Raw genomic sequence first — 17,623 nt, 5'->3', positions numbered from 1 at the left:
GTCTAAGGGTAAATCTAAGGCTTCTAACCGTTTTTGTTCCTTTCTTTAAAATAAGGAACAAAAATGTAATCCTTCCCCCAAGGAATCTGCTTTCAATTGAAAGCCTTATTCAAATTGGAATAAATCCAAGCCATTTAAGAAACCAAAGTCATCCCCTAAATCCGCATGAAGATGCGGCCCTCATTCCAGCTCAGCTGGTAGGGAGCAGATTAAGGTTTTTCAAGGATATTTGGATAAATTCTGTCCAAAATCAATGGATTCAGAGCATTGTCTCTCAAGGGTATCGAATAGGATTCAGAGTAAGACCTCCTATGAGAAGATTCTTTCTGTCACGTATCCCAGCAAATCCAGTAAAAGCTCAGGCTTTCCTGAAGTGTGTTTCAGACCTGGAGTCTTCAGGGGTAATCATGCCAGTTCCTTTTCTGGAACAGGGTCTGGGGTTTTATTCAAATCTATTCATTGTCCCAAAGAAGGAAAATTCATTCAGACCAGTTCTGGATCTGAAAGTTGAATTGCTATGTAAGAGTGCCAACTTTCAAGATGGTGACTATAAGGACTATTCTGCCTTTTGCTCAGCAAGGACATTATATGTCTACAATAGACTTGCAGGATGCTTACCTTCATATTCTGATTCATCCAGAACATTCAGTTCCTGAGATTCTCTTTTCTAGACAAGCATTACCAATTTGTTGTTCTTCCATTTGGCCTAGCAACGGCTCCAAGAATCTTTTCCAAGGTTCTAGGTGCCCTACTCCCTGTAATCAGAGAGCAGGGTATTGCGCTGTTTCCTTATTTGGACAATATTTTGGTACTAACTCAGTCTTTACGTTCTGCAGAATCTCACACGAATCAACTAGTGTTGTTTCTTCAAAGACATGGTTGGAGGATCAATTTACCAAAAAGTTTCTTGATTCCTCAGACAAGGGTCACCTTTTTAGGTTTCCAGATAGATTCAGTGTCCATGACTCTAACAGACAAGAGATGTTTGAGACCGAAGGTGCCGACAGGCTGCAACCAATTTCAGTCATGCCCTTCAGTGGCTATGTGCATGGACGTTTTAGTCCTTATGACTGCAGCATCGGACGTGATTCCTTTTGCTCGTTTTGACATGAGACCTCTCCACTTTGCATGTTGAATCAATGGTGCAGGAATTATACAAAGATATCAGTTAATATCCTTAAATCCCAATATTCAACACACTCTGACGTGGTGGTTAAATCACCAGCGTTTAGTTCAAGGGGCCTCCTTTGTTCGGCCAACCTGGACTGTGATCACTACAGACGCAAGTCTTTCAGGTTGGGTAGCTGTTTGGGGATCTCTGACAGCACAAGGGGTTTGGAAATCTCAAGAGGCGAGATTACCAATCAATATTGTAGAACTCCGTGCAATTCTCCGAGCTCTTCAGTTTTGGCCTCTGTTGAAGAGAGAACCGTTCATTTGCTTTCAGACAGACAATATCACAACTGTGGCTTATGTCAATCATCAGGGTGGGACTCACAGTCCCCAAGCAATGAAAGAAGTATCTCGGATACTTGCTTGGGCGGAATCCAGCTCCTGTCTAATCTCTGCGGTGCATATCCCAGGTGTAGACAATTGGGAGGCGGATTATCTCAGTCGTCAGACTTTACATCCAGGGGAGTGGTCTCTCCATCCAGATGTGTTTTCTCAGATTGTTCAGATGTGGGGTCTTCCAGAGATCGATCTCATGGCCTCTCATCTAAACAAGAAACTTCCCAGATACCTGTCCAGGTCCAGGGATGTTCAGGCGGAAGCAGTGGATGCGCTGACACTTCCTTGGTGTTATCATCCTGCTTACATTTTTCCACCTCTAGTTCTTCTTCCTAGAGTGATATCCAAAATCATCATGGAACAATCATTTGTGTTGCTGGTGGCTCCAGCGTGGCCACACAGGTTTTGGTATGCGGATCTTGTTCGGATGTCCAGTTGCCAACCTTGGCCACTTCCGTTAAGGCTGGACCTTCTGTTTCAAGGTCCGTTTTTCCATCAGGATCTGAAATCATTAAATTTTAAGATATGGAAATTGAACGCTTGGTACTAAGTCATAGAGGTTTCTCTGACTCAGTAATTAATACTATGTTACAAGCTCGTAAATCTGTCTCTAGGAAGATTTATTATCGAGTTTGGAAGACCTACATTTCCTGGTGTTCTTCTCATAAATTTTCTTGGCATTCTTTCAGAATTCCTAGAATTCTACAGTTTCTTCAGGATGGTTTGGATAAGGGTTTGTCTGCAAGTTCCTTGAAGGGACAAATCTCTTCCCTTTCTGTTTTATTTCATAGAAAGTTTGCTAAACTTCCTGATATTCACTGTTTTGTACAGGCTTTAGTTCGTATTAAGCCCGTCATTAAATCAATTGCTCCTCCTTGGAGTCTTAATTTCGTTTTGAAGGCGTTACAGGCTCCTCCATTTGAGCCTATGCATTCTTTGGACATTATACTACTTTCTTGGAAAGTGTTGTTCCTTTTGGCCATCTCTTCTGCTAGAAGAGTTTCTGAGCTACCTGCTCTTTCTTGTGAATCTCCTTTTCTGATTTTTCATCAGGATAAGGCGGTTTTGCGGACTTCATTTAAATTTTTGCCTAAAGTTGTGAATTCTAACATCATTAGTAGAGAAATTGTTGTCCCTTCCTTGTGTCCTAATCCTAAGAATTCTATGGAAAGATCCTTACATTCTTTGGATGTGGTAAGATGTTTGAAATATTATGTTGAAGCTACTAAAGATTTCAGGAAGACTTCTAGTCTATCTGTTATATTTTCCTGTCTTTGGAAAGGTTAGAAGGCTTCTGCTATTTCCTTGGCTTCTTGGTTAAAGCTTTTGATTCATTCAGCTTATTTGGAGTCTGGTAAGACCCCGCCTCAGAGAATTACAGCCCATTCTACTAGATCAGTCTCCACTTTGTGGGCTTTTAAGAATGAAGCTTCTGTTGATCAGATTTGCAAAGCAGCAACTTGGTCTTCTTTGCATACATTTACTAAGTTCTACCGTTTGATGTATTTACTTCTTCAGAAGCAGTTTTTGGTAGAAAAGTTTTTCAGGCAACTGTTTCAGTTTGATTCTTCAGGCAGCTGTTTCAGTTTGATTCTTCTGCTGATGTTTTCAGTTTTTCTTGTTGTTTAAAGGGACAGTCTAGGCCAAAATAAACTTTCATGATTCACAAAGAGCATGCAATTTTAAACAATTTTCCAATTTACTTTTATCACCAATTTTGCTTTGTTCTCTTGGTATTCTTAGTTGAAAGCTTAACCTAGGAGGTTCATATGCTAATTTCTTAGACCTTGAAGGCCACCTCTTTTCAGAATGCATTTTAACAGTTTTTCACCACTAGAGGGTGTTAGTTCATGTATTTCATATAGATACCACTGTGCTCGTGCACGTGAAGTTATCTGGGAGCAAGCACTGATTGGCTAAACTGCAAGTCTGTCAAAAGAACTGAAATAAAGGGGCAGTTTGCAGAGGCTTAGATACAAGATAATCACAGAGGTTAAAAGTATATTATTATAACTGTGTTGGTTATGCAAAACTGGGGAATGGGTAATAAAGGGATTATCTATCTTTTAAAACAATAAAAATTTTGGTCTAGACTGTCCCTTTTAAAGAATAAACAATTTTTTTTTCAGCGGAAAATGGCTGTTTTTTATGTTATCCCTCCCTCTCTAGTGACTCTTGCGTGGAGTTCCACATCTTGGATATTGATATCCCATACGTCACTCGCTCATGGACTCTTGCCAATTACATGAAAGAAAACATAATTTATGTAAGAACTTACCTGATAAATTAATTTTTCATATTGGCAATAGTCCATGAGGCCCACCCTTTTAATGGTGGTTATGATTTTTTTGTATAAAGCACAATTATTTCCAAATTCCTTTGTTGATGCTTTTTACTCCTTTCTTTATCACCCCACTACTTGGCTATTCGTTAAACTGAATTGTGGGTGTGGTGAGGGGTGTATTTATAGGCATTTTGAGGTTTGGGAAACTTTGCCCCTCCTGGTAGGATTGTATATCCCATACATCACTAGCTCATGGACTCTTTCCAATATGAAAGAAATGAATTTATCAGGTAAGTTCTTACATAAATTATGTTTTTTCAAGGATGAGACCTTGTTTGGTCTGGCAGAATTATCCTCTGACTGTATGGGTTTTTCTACTACACGTCAAGAGAGTAAGACTAAAGGAAAGCTTTCCTTTTTTTCTATTATGCAGTGTCAGTACTTGTTTTTGGAGTCCAATATAAGTTTCCCTCCCAAGGGCAGATTTCTCCTGAGTATCTGAAATCCAGGTATGATGAGAGACTTTGCTTGAATTGGGTTCAGGACATTTCTCTCTGGGGTGATATTTTCAGTCTGGAAACGGAATCTAGGTATTTACCACAAGTTTTCTCAGGTTCTGACCTTCAATGTAGTATCCATTCTCTTTTGGTTCAAGAGGGCCTGTTCAGACCGAACATAGACCCAAAGGGTGGGTATTTATTGTTCCCGTGATCGGGATCTTTTCAAGTTTCTGATTTTAATTTTCCTACTAGGACTTGGGTCCTGGGGTTGTGCAAGGGTGCTTTCCTGGACAATATAGGGTTCAGTTGTCATCCTTCCTTTGAACAAACTTTCTTTCAGGAGATCTTGTTCAATCTATTTTCCCATGGAGGGGAAATTAAAGGGACAGTCTAGTCCAAAAAAAAAAAAACTTTCATGATTCAGATAGGGCATGTAATTTTAAACAATTTTTTAATTTACTTTTATCACCAATTTTTCTTTGTTCTCTTGGTATTCTTAGTTGAAAGATTAACGTAGGAGGTTCATATGCTAATTTCTCCAACATTGGTGTGTCCGGTCCACTGCGTCATCCATAACTTGTGGGAATATTCTCTTCCCCAACAGGAAATGGCAAAGAGCACAGCAAAAGCTGTCCATATAGCCCCTCCCAGAATCCGCCCCCCCCAGTCATTCTTTTTGCCGCTCTGAACAAGTAGCATCTCCACGGAGATGGTGAAGAGTATGTGGTGTTTAGTTGTAGTTTTTTATTCTTCTATCAAGAGTTTGTTATTTTAAAATTGTGCTGGTATGTACTATTTACTCTGAAACAGAAAGAGATGTAGAGTTCTGTTTAAAAGAGGAGTATGATTTTAGCGGCAGTAACTAAAATCAATTGCTGTTCCCACGCAGGACTGTTAAGCTGAGAGAACTTCAGTTGGGGGGAACAGTTTGCAGACTTTTCTGCTCAAGGTATGACTAGCCATTTTCTAACAAGACTGTGTAATGCTGGAAGGCTGTCATTTTTCCCTCATGGGGATCGGTAAGCCATTTTCTTAGACTTAGAAAGAATAAAGGGCTTATTATGGGCTATTAACTGGTGGACACTCTTAAGGGCTAAATCGATTGTTTATTTAGGTTATTTTTGAAAGTTTGAAGTAATTTTCACACTTTTATTGTTTGGGGAACTTTTTTATCGCCAGGCACTAGTTAAGACACCTTCCCAGTCAGGAAAGGCCTTTCACTATAGTAGGCAGAGCCTAATTTTCGCGCCATTATTGCGCAATTACTTTTGAGTACAGTGCATGCAGCTGCATGTGTGAGGGTCTGGTATCCACTGAAAACATTCCTAGAAGGCTTGAATTGGTATCGTATACCCCCTGGGATAGGTGAAGTCGCAACAAAGGCTGTGGCTGGGACTGTAGTGGGGTTAAAATTAACAGCTTGAAAATTGGGGTGCAATACTTTGAATGCATTAAGACACTGTGGTGAAAATTTGGTAAAGATTGGATAATTCCTTCATAGTTTTTCACATATTCAGTAATAAAGTGTGCCCTGTTTAACATTTAAAGAGACAGTAACGGTTTTGTTTTAAAACGGTTTTTGTGCTTAATTAACCAGTTTAAGCCTGTTTAACATGTCTGTACCTTCAAATAGATCATGTTCTGTATGTATGGAAGCCAATGTGGTTCCCCCTTCAAATATATGTGATAATTGTGCCTTAGCGTCCAAACACAGTAAGGACAGTACTGTCACAAATAGTAAGGTTGCCCAGGATGATTCCTCAGATGAAGGAAGTAGAGAGAGTTCTACATCCTCTCCTTCTGTGTCTATACCAGTTATGCCCGCGCAGGCGACCCCTAGTACTTCTAGCGCGCCAATGCTTATTACTATGCAACAATTGACGGCAGTAATGGATAACTCCATAGCTAATATTTTATCCAAAATGCCAGCATTTCAGAGAAAGTGCGATTGCTCTGTTTTAAACACTGTAGAGCAGGAGGGCGATGATGATAATTTTTCCGTCATACCCTCACACCAGTCTGAAGTGGCAGTGAGGAAGGGTTTGTCAGATGGGGAAATTTCTGATACAGGAAGAATTTCTCAGCAGGCAGAACCTGATGTTGTGACATTTAAATTTAAATTAGAGCATCTCCGCGCATTACTTAAGGAGGTGCTATCTACTCTGGATGATTGTGACAATCTGGTCATCCCAGAAAAGTTGTGCAAGATGGACAAGTTCCTAGAGGTCCCGGTGCACCCTGATGCCTTTCCGATACCTAAATGGGTGGCAGACATAGTGAATAAGGAGTGGGAGAAGCCAGGCATACCTTTTGTCCCTCCTCCTATATTTAAGAAATTGTTCCCTATGGTCGACCCCAGGAAGGACTTATGGCAAACAGTCCCTAAGGTCGAGGGGGCGGTTTCTACCCTAGCCAAACGCACGACCATTCCCATTGAGGACAATTGTGCTTTCAAAGATCCTATGGATAAAAAATTGGAGGGTTTGCTTAAAAAGATTTTTGTACAGCAAGGTTACCTCCTTCAACCTATTTCGTGCATTATTCCTGTCACTACATCGGCGTGGTTCTGGTTCAAGGAACTGGAAAAGTCGCTCATTAGGGAGACTCCGTATGAGGAAGTCATGGACAGAATTCACGCACTTAAATTAGCTAATTCCTTTATTTTAGACACCGATTTGCAGTTAGCGAGGTTAGCGGCGAAATATTCAGGGTTTGCAATTGTGGCGCGCAGAGCGCTCTGGCTAAAGTCTTGGTCGGCGGATGTATCTTCCAAGACAAAATTGCTTAATATCCCTTTCAAAGGTAAGACCCTTTTTGGGCCAGAATTGAAAGAGATAATTTCAGACATCACTGGGGGAAAGGGCCATGCCCTCCCACAAGATAGACCTTTCAAGGCTAAGAATAAGTCCAATTTTCGTTCCTTTCGCAATTTCAGGAACGGACCTGCTTCCAACTCTGCAGCCTCTAGACAAGAGGGTAACGCTTCCCAGACTAAACCAGCTTGGAAACCAATGCAAGGGTAAACAGGCCAAGAAGCCTGCTGCTGCTAAAAAAACAGCATGAAGGGGTAGCCCCCGATCCGGGACCGGATCTAGTAGGGGGCAGACTCTCTCTCTTTGCTCAGGCTTGGGCAAGAGATGTTCAGGATCCCTGGGCACTAGAAATAGTCTCTCAGGGTTATCTTCTAGAATTCAAGGAACTACCCCCAAGGGGAAGGTTCCACATGTCTCACTTACCTTCAAACCAAATAAAGAGACAGGCATTCTTACATTTTGTAGAAGACCTGTTAAAGATGGGAATGATACACCCAGTTCCAACTGTGGAACAAGGTCAGGGGTTTTACTCAAATCTGTTTGTAGTTCCCAAAAAAGAGGGAACTTTCAGACCAATTCTGGATTTAAAAATTCTAAACAAATTTCTCAGAGTTCCATCGTTCAAAATGGAAACCATTCGAACAATTTTACCTACAATCCAGGAGGGTCAATATATGACTACCGTGGATTTAAAGGATGCGTATCTACATATTCCTATCCACAAAGATCATCATCAGTTCCTAAGGTTCGCCTTTCTGGACAAACATTATCAGCTCGTGGCTCTCCCATTCGGGCTAGCCACTGCTCCCAGAATTTTCACAAAGGTGCTCGGGTCCCTTCTAGCGGTTCTAAGACCAAAGGGTATTGCAGTGGCACCTTATCTGGACGACATTCTAATTCAAGCGTCGTCTCTTTCCAAAGCAAAGGCTCATACAGACATTGTTCTAGCCTTTCTCAGATCTCACGGGTGGAAGGTGAGCGTAGAAAAGAGTTCCCTGTCTCCGTCAACAAGAGTTCCCTTTTTGGGAACAATAATAGATTCTTTAGAAATGAAGATCTTCTTGACAGAGGTCAGAAAGTCAAAGCTTCTAAACGCTTGTGAAGTTCTTCTCTCTATTCTGCAGCCTTCCATAGCTCAGTGCATGGAAGTAGTAGGGTTGATGGTTGCAGCAATGGACATAGTTCCTTTTGCTCGAATTCATCTAAGACCATTACAACTGTGCATGCTCAAGCAGTGGAATGGGGACTATACAGACTTGTCTCCAAAGATTCAAGTAGACCAGATGACCAGAGACTCACTCCGTTGGTGGTTGTCCCAGGAACACCTGTCTCAGGGATTTAGGTTCCGCAGACCAAAGTGGGTCATTGTCACGACCGACGCCAGTCTATTAGGCTGGGGCGCGGTCTGGGATTCCCTGAAAGCTCAGGGTCTATGGTCTCTGGAAGAGTCTCTTCTCCCGATAAACATCCTGGAACTGAGAGCGATATTCAATACTCTCCGGGCTTGACCTCAACTAGCGAAGGCCGGATTCATAAGATTCCAGTCAGACAACATGATGACTGTAGCTTACATCAACCATCAGGGGGGGAACAAGGAGTTCCTTGGCGATGAGAGAGGTATCCAAAATCATCGAATGGGCGGAGGTTCATTCCTGCCACCTATCTGCAATTCACATCCCAGGAGTAGACAACTGGGAGGCGGATTTTCTGAGTCGTCAGACTTTCCATCCGGGGGAGTGGGAGCTCCACCCGGAGGTGTTTGCCCAGTTGACTCCGTTATGGGGCATTTCAGACATGGACCTGATGGCGTCCCGTCAGAACTTCAAGGTCCCTTGCTACGGGTCCAGATCCAGGGATCCCAAGACGACTCTAGTGGATGCATTAGTGGCGCCTTGGTCGTTCAACCTAGCTTATGCGTTTCCACCGTTCCCTCTCCTTCCCAGGCTTGTAGCCAGGATCAAACAGGAGAAGGCATCAGTGATTCTGATAGCTCCTGCGTGGCCGCGCAGGACTTGGTATGCAGACCTGGTGAATATGTCATCGGCTTCACCATGGAAGCTTCCTTTGAGACAGGATCTTCTAGTACAAGGTCCATTCGAACATCCAAATCTAGTTTCTCTGCAGCTGACTGCTTGGAAATTGAACGTTTGATTTTATCCAAGCTTGGGTTTTCAGATTCAGTGATAGATACTCTGGTCCAAGCCAGAAAACCTGTGACTAGAAAGATTTACCATAAAATATGGAAAAGATATATTTGTTGGTGTGAATCCAAGGGATTCTCCTGGAGTAAGATTAAAATTCCTAAGATCCTCTCCTTTCTCCAAGAAGGTTTGGATAAGGGATTGTCAGCGAGTTCTTTAAAAGGACAGATTTCTGCTTTATCTGTCTTGTTACACAAACGACTGGCAGCTGTGCCAGATGTACAAGCTTTTGTACAGGCTTTGGTCAGAATCAAGCCTGTTTACAGACCCTTGACTCCTCCCTGGAGTCTAAATTTAGTTCTTTCAGTTCTTCAAGGGCTTCCGTTTGAACCTCTACATTCCATAGATATCAAGTTACTTTCTTTCATGTAATTAACAAGAGTCCATGAGCTAGTGACGTATGGGATATACATTCCTACCAGGAGGGGCAAAGTTTCCCAAACCTTAAAATGCCTATAAATACACCCCTCACCACACCCACAAATCAGTTTTTACAAACTTTGCCTCCAAGGGAGGTGGTGAAGTAAGTTTGTGCTAGATTCTACGTTGATATGCGCTCCGCAGCAAGTTGGAGCCCGGTTTTCCTCTCAGCGTGCAGTGAATGTCAGAGGGATGTGAGGAGAGTATTGCCTATTGAATGCAGTGATCTCCTTCTACGGGGTCTATTTCATAAGGTTCTCTGTTATCGGTCGTAGAGATTCATCTCTTACCTCCCTTTTCAGATCGACGATATACTCTTATATTTACCATTTCCTCTACTGATTCTCGTTTCAGTACTGGTTTGGCTTTCTACAAACATGTAGATGAGTGTCCTGGGGTAAGTAAGTCTTATTTTCTGTGACACTCTAAGCTATGGTTGGGCACTTTATTTATAAAGTTCTAAATATATGTATTCAAACATTTATTTGCCTTGACTCAGAATGTTCAACTTTCCTTATTTCCAGACAGTCAGTTTCATATTTGGGATTATGCTTTAATTATCATATTTTTCTTACCTCAAAAATTTGACTTTTTTCCCTGTGGGCTGTTAGGCTCGCGGGGGCTGAAAATGCTTCATTTTATTGCGTCATTCTTGGCGCGGACTTTTTTGGCGCAAAAATTCATTTCCGTTTCCGGCGTCATACGTGTCGCCGGAAGTTGCGTCATTTTTTTGACGTTATTTTGCGCCAAAAATGTCGGCGTTCCGGATGTGGCGTCATTTTTGGCGCCAAAAGCATTTAGGCGCCAAATAATGTGGGCGTCTTATTTGGCGCCAAAAAATATGGGCGTCGCTTTTGTCTCCACATTATTTCAGTCTCATTTTTCATTTGCTTCTGGTTGCTAGAAGCTTGATGTTTGGCATTTTTTTCCCATTCCTGAAACTGTCTTATAAGGAATTTGATCTATTTTGCTTTATATGTTGTTTTTTCTCTTACATATTGCAAGATGTCTCACGTTGCATCTGAGCCAGAAGATACTACAGGAAATCCTCTGCCTGCTGGATCTACCAAAGCTAAGTGTATCTGCTGTAAACTTTTGGTAGCTATTCCTCCAGCTGTTGTTTGTATTAAATGTCATGACAAACTTGTTAATGCAGATAATATTTCCTTTAGTGATGTACCATTGCCTGTTGCAGTTCCCTCAACATCTAAGGTGCAGAATGTTCCTGATAACATAAGAGATTTTGTTTCTGAATCCATAAAGAAGGCTTTGTCTGTTATTTCTCCTTCTAGTAAACGTAAAAAGTCTTTTAAATCTTCTCTCTCTACAGATGAATTTTTAAATGAACACCATCATTCTGATTCTTTGGACTCTTCTGGTTCAGAGGATTCTGTCTCAGAGATTGATGCTGATAAATCTTCATATTTATTTAAGATGGAATTTATTCGCTCTTTACTTAAAGAAGTACTAATTGCTTTAGAAATAGAGGATTCTAGTCCTCTTGATACTAATTCTATACGTTTGGATAAGGTTTTTAAAGCTCCTGCGGTTATTCCAGAAGTCTTTCCTGTTCCTAATGCTATTTCTGCAGTAATTGCTAAGGAATGGGATAGATTGGGTAATTCATTTACTCCTTCTAAACGTTTTAAGCAATTATATCCTGTTCCGCCTGACAGATTAGAATTTTGGGACAAAATCCCTAAAGTTGATGGGGCTATTTCTACCCTTGCTAAACGTACTACCATTCCTACATCAGATGGTACCTCGTTTAAGGATCCTTTAGATAGAAAAATTGAATATTTTCTAAGAAAAGCTTATCTATGTTCAGGTAATCTTCTTAGACCTGCTATATCATTGGCTGATGTTGCTGCAGCTTCAACTTTTTGGTTGGAAACTCTAGCGCAACAAGTAACAAATCGTGATTCTCATGATATTATTATTCTTCTCCAGCATGCTAATAATTTCATCTGTGATGCCATTTTTGATATTATTAGAGTTGATGTTAGATTTATGTCTCTGGCTATCTTAGCCAGAAGAGCTTTATGGCTTAAGACTTGGAATGCTGATATGGCTTCTAAATCAACTCTACTTTCCATTTCTTTCCAGGGAATCAATTATTTGGTTCTCAGTTGGATTCTATTATTTCAACTGTTACTGGTGGGAAAGGAACTTTTTTACCACAGGATAAAAAGTCTAAAGGTAAAAACAGGGCTAACAATCGTTTTCGTTCCTTTCGTTTCAACAAAGAACAAAAGCCTGATCCTTCGTCCTCAGGAGCAGTTTCAGTTTGGAAACCATCCCCAGTCTGGAATAAATCCAAGCCTGCTAGAAAGGCAAAGCCTGCTTCTAAGTTCACATGAAGGTACGGCCCTCATTCCAGTTCAGCTGGTAGGGGGCAGGTTACGTTTTTTCAAAGAAATTTGGATCAGTTCTGTTCACAATCTTTGGATTCAGAACATTGTTTCAGAAGGGTACAGAATTGGTTTCAAGATGAGACCTCCTGCAAAGAGATTTTTTCTTTCCCATGTCCCAGTAAATCCAGTGAAAGCTCAAGCATTTCTGAATTGTGTTTCAGATCTAGAGTTGGCTGGAGTAATTATGCCAGTTCCAGTTCCGGAACAGGGGATGGGGTTTTATTCAAATCTCTTCATTGTACCAAAGAAGGAGAATTCCTTCAGACCAGTTCTGGATCTAAAATTATTGAATCGTTATGTAAGGATACCAACGTTCAAGATGGTAACTGTAAGGACTATATTGCCTTTTGTTCAGCAAGGGAATTATATGTCCACAATAGATTTACAGGATGCATATCTGCATATTCCGATTCATCCAGATCATTATCAGTTCCTGAGATTCTCTTTTCTAGACAAGCATTACCAATTTGTGGCTCTACCGTTTGGCCTTGCTACAGCTCCAAGAATTTTCACAAAGATTCTCGGTGCCCTTCTGTCTGTAATCAGAGAACAGGGTATTGTGGTATTTCCTTATTTGGACGATATCTTGGTACTTGCTCCGTCTTTACATTTAGCAGAGTCTCATACGAATCGACTTGTGTTGTTTCTTCAAGATCATGGTTGGAGGATCAATTTACCAAAAAAGTTCTTTGATTCCTCAAACAAGGGTAACCTTTCTGGGTTTCCAGATAGATTCAGTGTCCATGACTTTGTCTTTAACAGACAAGAGACGTCTAAAATTGATTACAGCCTGTCGAAACCTTCAGTCTCAATCATTCCCTTCGGTAGCCTTATGCATGGAAATTCTAGGTCTTATGACTGCTGCATCGGACGCGATCCCCTTTGCTCGTTTTCACATGCGACCTCTTCAGCTCTGTATGCTGAACCAATGGTGCAGGGATTACACGAAGATATATCAATTAATATCTTTAAAACCGATTGTTCGGCACTCTCTGACGTGGTGGACAGATCACCATCGTTTAATTCAGGGGGCTTCTTTTGTTCTTCCGACCTGGACTGTAATTTCAACAGATGCAAGTCTCACAGGTTGGGGAGCTGTGTGGGGATCTCTGACGGCACAAGGAGTTTGGGAATCTCAGGAGGTGAGATTACCGATCAATATCTTGGAACTCCGTGCAGTTTTCAGAGCTCTTCAGTTTTGGCCTCTTCTGAAGAGAGAATCGTTCATTTGTTTTCAGACAGACAATGTCACAACTGTGGCATACATCAATCATCAAGGAGGGACTCACAGTCCTCTGGCTATGAAAGAAGTATCTCGAATTTTGGTTTGGGCGGAATCCAGCTCCTGTCTAATCTCTGCGGTTCATATCCCAGGTGTAGACAATTGGGAAGCGGATTATCTCAGTCGCCAAACGTTGCATCCGGGCGAATGGTCTCTTCACCCAGAGGTATTTCTTCAGATTGTTCAAATGTGGGGGCTCCCAGAGATAGATCTGATGGCCTCTCATCTAAACAAGAAACTTCCCAGGTATCTGTCCAGATCCCGGGATCCTCAGGCGGAGGCAGTGGATGCATTATCACTTCCTTGGAAGTATCATCCTGCCTATATCTTTCCGCCTCTAGTTCTTCTTCCAAGAGTAATCTCCAAGATTCTGAGGGAATGCTCGTTTGTTCTGCTAATAGCTCCGGCATGGCCTCACAGGTTTTGGTATGCGGATCTCTTCCGGATGGCATCTTGCCAACCATGGACTCTTCCGTTAAGACCAGACCTTCTGTCTCAAGGTCCTTTTTTCCATCCGGATCTGAAATCCTTAAATTTAAAGGTATGGAGATTGAACGCTTGATTCTTGGTCATAGAGGTTTCTCTGACTCCGTGATTAATACTATGTTACAGGCTCGTAAATCTGTATCTCGAGAGATATATTATAGAGTCTGGAAGACTTATATTTCTTGGTGTCTTTCTCATCATTTTTCTTGGCATTCTTTTAGAATACCGAGAATTTTACAGTTTCTTCAGGATAGTTTAGATAAGGGTTTGTCCGCGAGTTCTTTGAAAGGACAAATCTCCGCTCTTTCTGTTCTTTTTCACAGAAAGATTGCTATTCTTCCTGATATTCATTGTTTTGTACAAGCTTTGGTTCGTATAAAACCTGTCATTAAGTCAATTTCTCCTCCATGGAGTTTGAATTTGGTTTTGGGAGCTCTTCAAGCTCCTCCGTTTGAACCTATGCATTCATTGGACATTAAATTACTTTCTTGGAAAGTTTTGTTCCTTTTGGCCATCTCTTCTGCTAGAAGAGTTTCTGAATTATCTGCTCTTTCGTGTGAGTCTCCTTTTCTGATTTTTCATCAGGATAAGGCGGTGTTGCGAACTTCTTTTGAATTTTTACCTAAAGTTGTGAATTCCAACAACATTAGTAGAGAAATTGTGGTTCCTTCATTATGTCCTAATCCTAAGAATTCTAAGGAGAAATCATTGCATTCTTTGGATGTTGTTAGAGCTTTGAAATATTATGTTGAAGCTACGAAATCTTTCCGTAAGACTTCTAGTCTATTTGTTATCTTTTCCGGTTCTAGGAAAGGCCAGAAAGCTTCTGCCATTTCTTTGGCATCTTGGTTGAAATCTTTAATTCATCTTGCCTATGTTGAGTCGGGTAAAATTCCGCCTCAAAGAATTACAGCTCATTCTACTAGGTCAGTTTCTACTTCCTGGGCGTTTAGGAATGAAGCTTCGGTTGACCAGATCTGCAAAGCAGCAACTTGGTCCTCTTTGCATACTTTTACTAAATTCTACCATTTTGATGTATTTTCTTCTTCTGAAGCAGTTTTTGGTAGAAAAGTTCTTCAGGCAGCGGTTTCAGTTTGAATCTTCTGCTTATGTTTTTTGTTAAACTTTATTTTGGGGTGGATTATTTTCAGCAGGAATTGGCTGTCTTTATTTTATCCCTCCCTCTCTAGTGACTCTTGTGTGGAAAGATCCACATCTTGGGTAGTCGTTATCCCATACGTCACTAGCTCATGGACTCTTGTTAATTACATGAAAGAAAACATAATTTATGTAAGAACTTACCTGATAAATTCATTTCTTTCATATTAACAAGAGTCCATGAGGCCCACCCTTTTTTGTGGTGGTTATGATTTTTTTGTATAAAGCACAATTATTCCAATTCCTTATTTTATATGCTTCGCACTTTTTTTCTTATCACCCCACTTCTTGGCTATTCGTTAAACTGATTTGTGGGTGTGGTGAGGGGTGTATTTATAGGCATTTTAAGGTTTGGGAAACTTTGCCCCTCCTGGTAGGAATGTATATCCCATACGTCACTAGCTCATGGACTCTTGTTAATATGAAAGAAATGAATTTATCAGGTAAGTTCTTACATAAATTATGTTATCTTGGAAAGTTCTGTTTTTGGTTGCTATTTCTTCTGCTAGAAGAGTTTCTGAATTGTCTGCTTTGCAGTGTGATCCACCCTATCTGGTGTTCCATTCAGATAAGGTTGTTTTGCATACCAAGCCTGGTTTTCTTCCAAAAGTTGTTTCCAACAAGAATATTAACCAGGAAATAGTTGTTCCTTCTTTGTGTCCTAATCCAGTTTCAAAGAAGGAACGTTTGTTACACAATTTAGATGTAGTCCGTGCTTTAAAGTTCTATTTAGAAGCAACAAAGGATTTCAGACAAAGTTCTTCTTTGTTGTCGTTTATTCTGTTAAGAGGAGAGGACAAAAAGCTACTGCTACCTCTCTTTCTTTCTGGCTGAAAAGCATCATCCTATTGGCTTATGAGACTGCCGGACGGCAGCCTCCTGAACGAATCACAGCTCACTCTACTAGGGCTGTGGCTTCCACATGGGCCTTCAAGAACGAGGCTTCGGTTGATCAGATATGTAAGGCAGCGACTTGGTCTTCTCTGCACACTTTTGCCAAATTCTACAAATTTGATACTTATGCTTCTTCGGAGGCTATTTTTGGGAGAAAGGTTTTGCAAGCCGTGGTGCCTTCGGTTTAGGTAACCTGATTTGCTCCCTCCCTTCATCCGTGTCCTAAAGCTTTGGTATTGGTTCCCACAAGTTATGTATGACGCTGTGGACCGGACACACCAATGTTGGAGAAAACAGAATTTATGCTTACCTGATAAATTACTTTCTCCAACGGTGTGTCCGGTCCACGGCCCGCCCTGGTTTTTTAATCAGGTTTGAAAAATTTCTTTCTCTATACACTAGTCACCACGGCACCCTATAGTTTCTCCTTTTTTTCTCCTAACCGTCGGTCAAATGACTGGGGGGCGGAGCCTGGGAGGGGCTATATGGACAGCTTTTGCTGTGCTCTTTGCCATTTCCTGTTGGGGAAGAGAATATTCCCACAAGTTATGGATGACGCCGTGGACCGGACACATCGTTGGAGAAAGTAATTTATCAGGTAAGCATAAATTCTGTTTTTATGTGTTTAAACCCTGCAAAGGGGGTAAAGGGACAGTAAAGTTAAACTCTCATGATTCAGATACAAGTAAATTGGAAAGTTGTTTTAAAAGCAGCATGGTTTCCACTTGGGACAACAGTGCTCTGCATGTGAAAATAAGTTCTTCTACTGTGTGTTTAACAAAGAATATCAAAGGAACAAAGCAAATTGGATGATAGAAGTTAATTTGAAAGTTGTTTAGCAATATATATCAAGAAAACAAAGCAAATTGGATGATAGAGCTTTTTTTTTTTAAACACACAGTAGAAGTACTGCTTTGACCTGCAGAGCACTGCTGTCCCAATTAGAAACCATGCTGCTGATTGAATCAGTGGCAGTTTCCGCTCTGGACCAGCAGTGCTCTGCACGTTCTGAGTGGTACCTTTTGGGGGGGGGGGTTAAACACACATAGTGCAGTGCTGCTGGTATTTAAAAATCACAAGCTGTAAACAATAAGAGCATGCAATTGTTTGACTATTATAGCCCTTTACATTTTCAAATTGTTTACTGTCCATTTAAGTACACTCTTGAGCTTCTTTGTGTCCTCATAATTCACTTACTTTATTTTGCTCCTAGTAGAGCACTTCTCTTTCTGTATGCTTTTGTATTATGACCCTGGAGAAGTCTCCTTTAAGGGATATTCCAGCCAAAATTGAAAACCACATGGGTGCATTTCGGTATTGAACAGAAGCAATTTTGTAATATGCATGCATTAGCAAAAATACTTCTAATAAAAGTTATAGCTGTTTCAAAGGTGTATTTAAGTATGCACCGTGCACCAGCATTTTAAACACAGCACTTGCTCAGAGAGCCTAAGGTGCTTGTACCATCTGGTAAAGGTGATTGGTGACATGATACAAGCCCTAGTGATAACCTGAGCAGCTGCATTATATAAAATGTGAGTGCAGTGACAATATCTAGCTATGCTTCACATGCACGTGCAGAGAAAAATGTTAACACTAAAACAGTAATAACTTTTACTAGAAGCATTTTTGCCAATACATGTATATTGCAAATATTTTTCT

At 40.9% G+C, this 17,623-nt stretch overlaps 1 protein-coding gene across 1 annotated transcript in view; it reads left to right on the top strand.

Annotated features, from left to right (window-relative positions):
* THOC2 (THO complex subunit 2) overlaps positions 1 to 17,623 on the top strand; it is an 889,387-nt gene that overhangs the window by 194,087 nt on the left and 677,677 nt on the right.

The sequence above is a fragment of the Bombina bombina genome, chromosome 1 (genome assembly GCF_027579735.1).
Source record: "Bombina bombina isolate aBomBom1 chromosome 1, aBomBom1.pri, whole genome shotgun sequence".
Taxonomy (NCBI): domain Eukaryota; kingdom Metazoa; phylum Chordata; class Amphibia; order Anura; family Bombinatoridae; genus Bombina; species Bombina bombina.
This window is presented reverse-complemented; position numbering and strand designations above follow the sequence as displayed.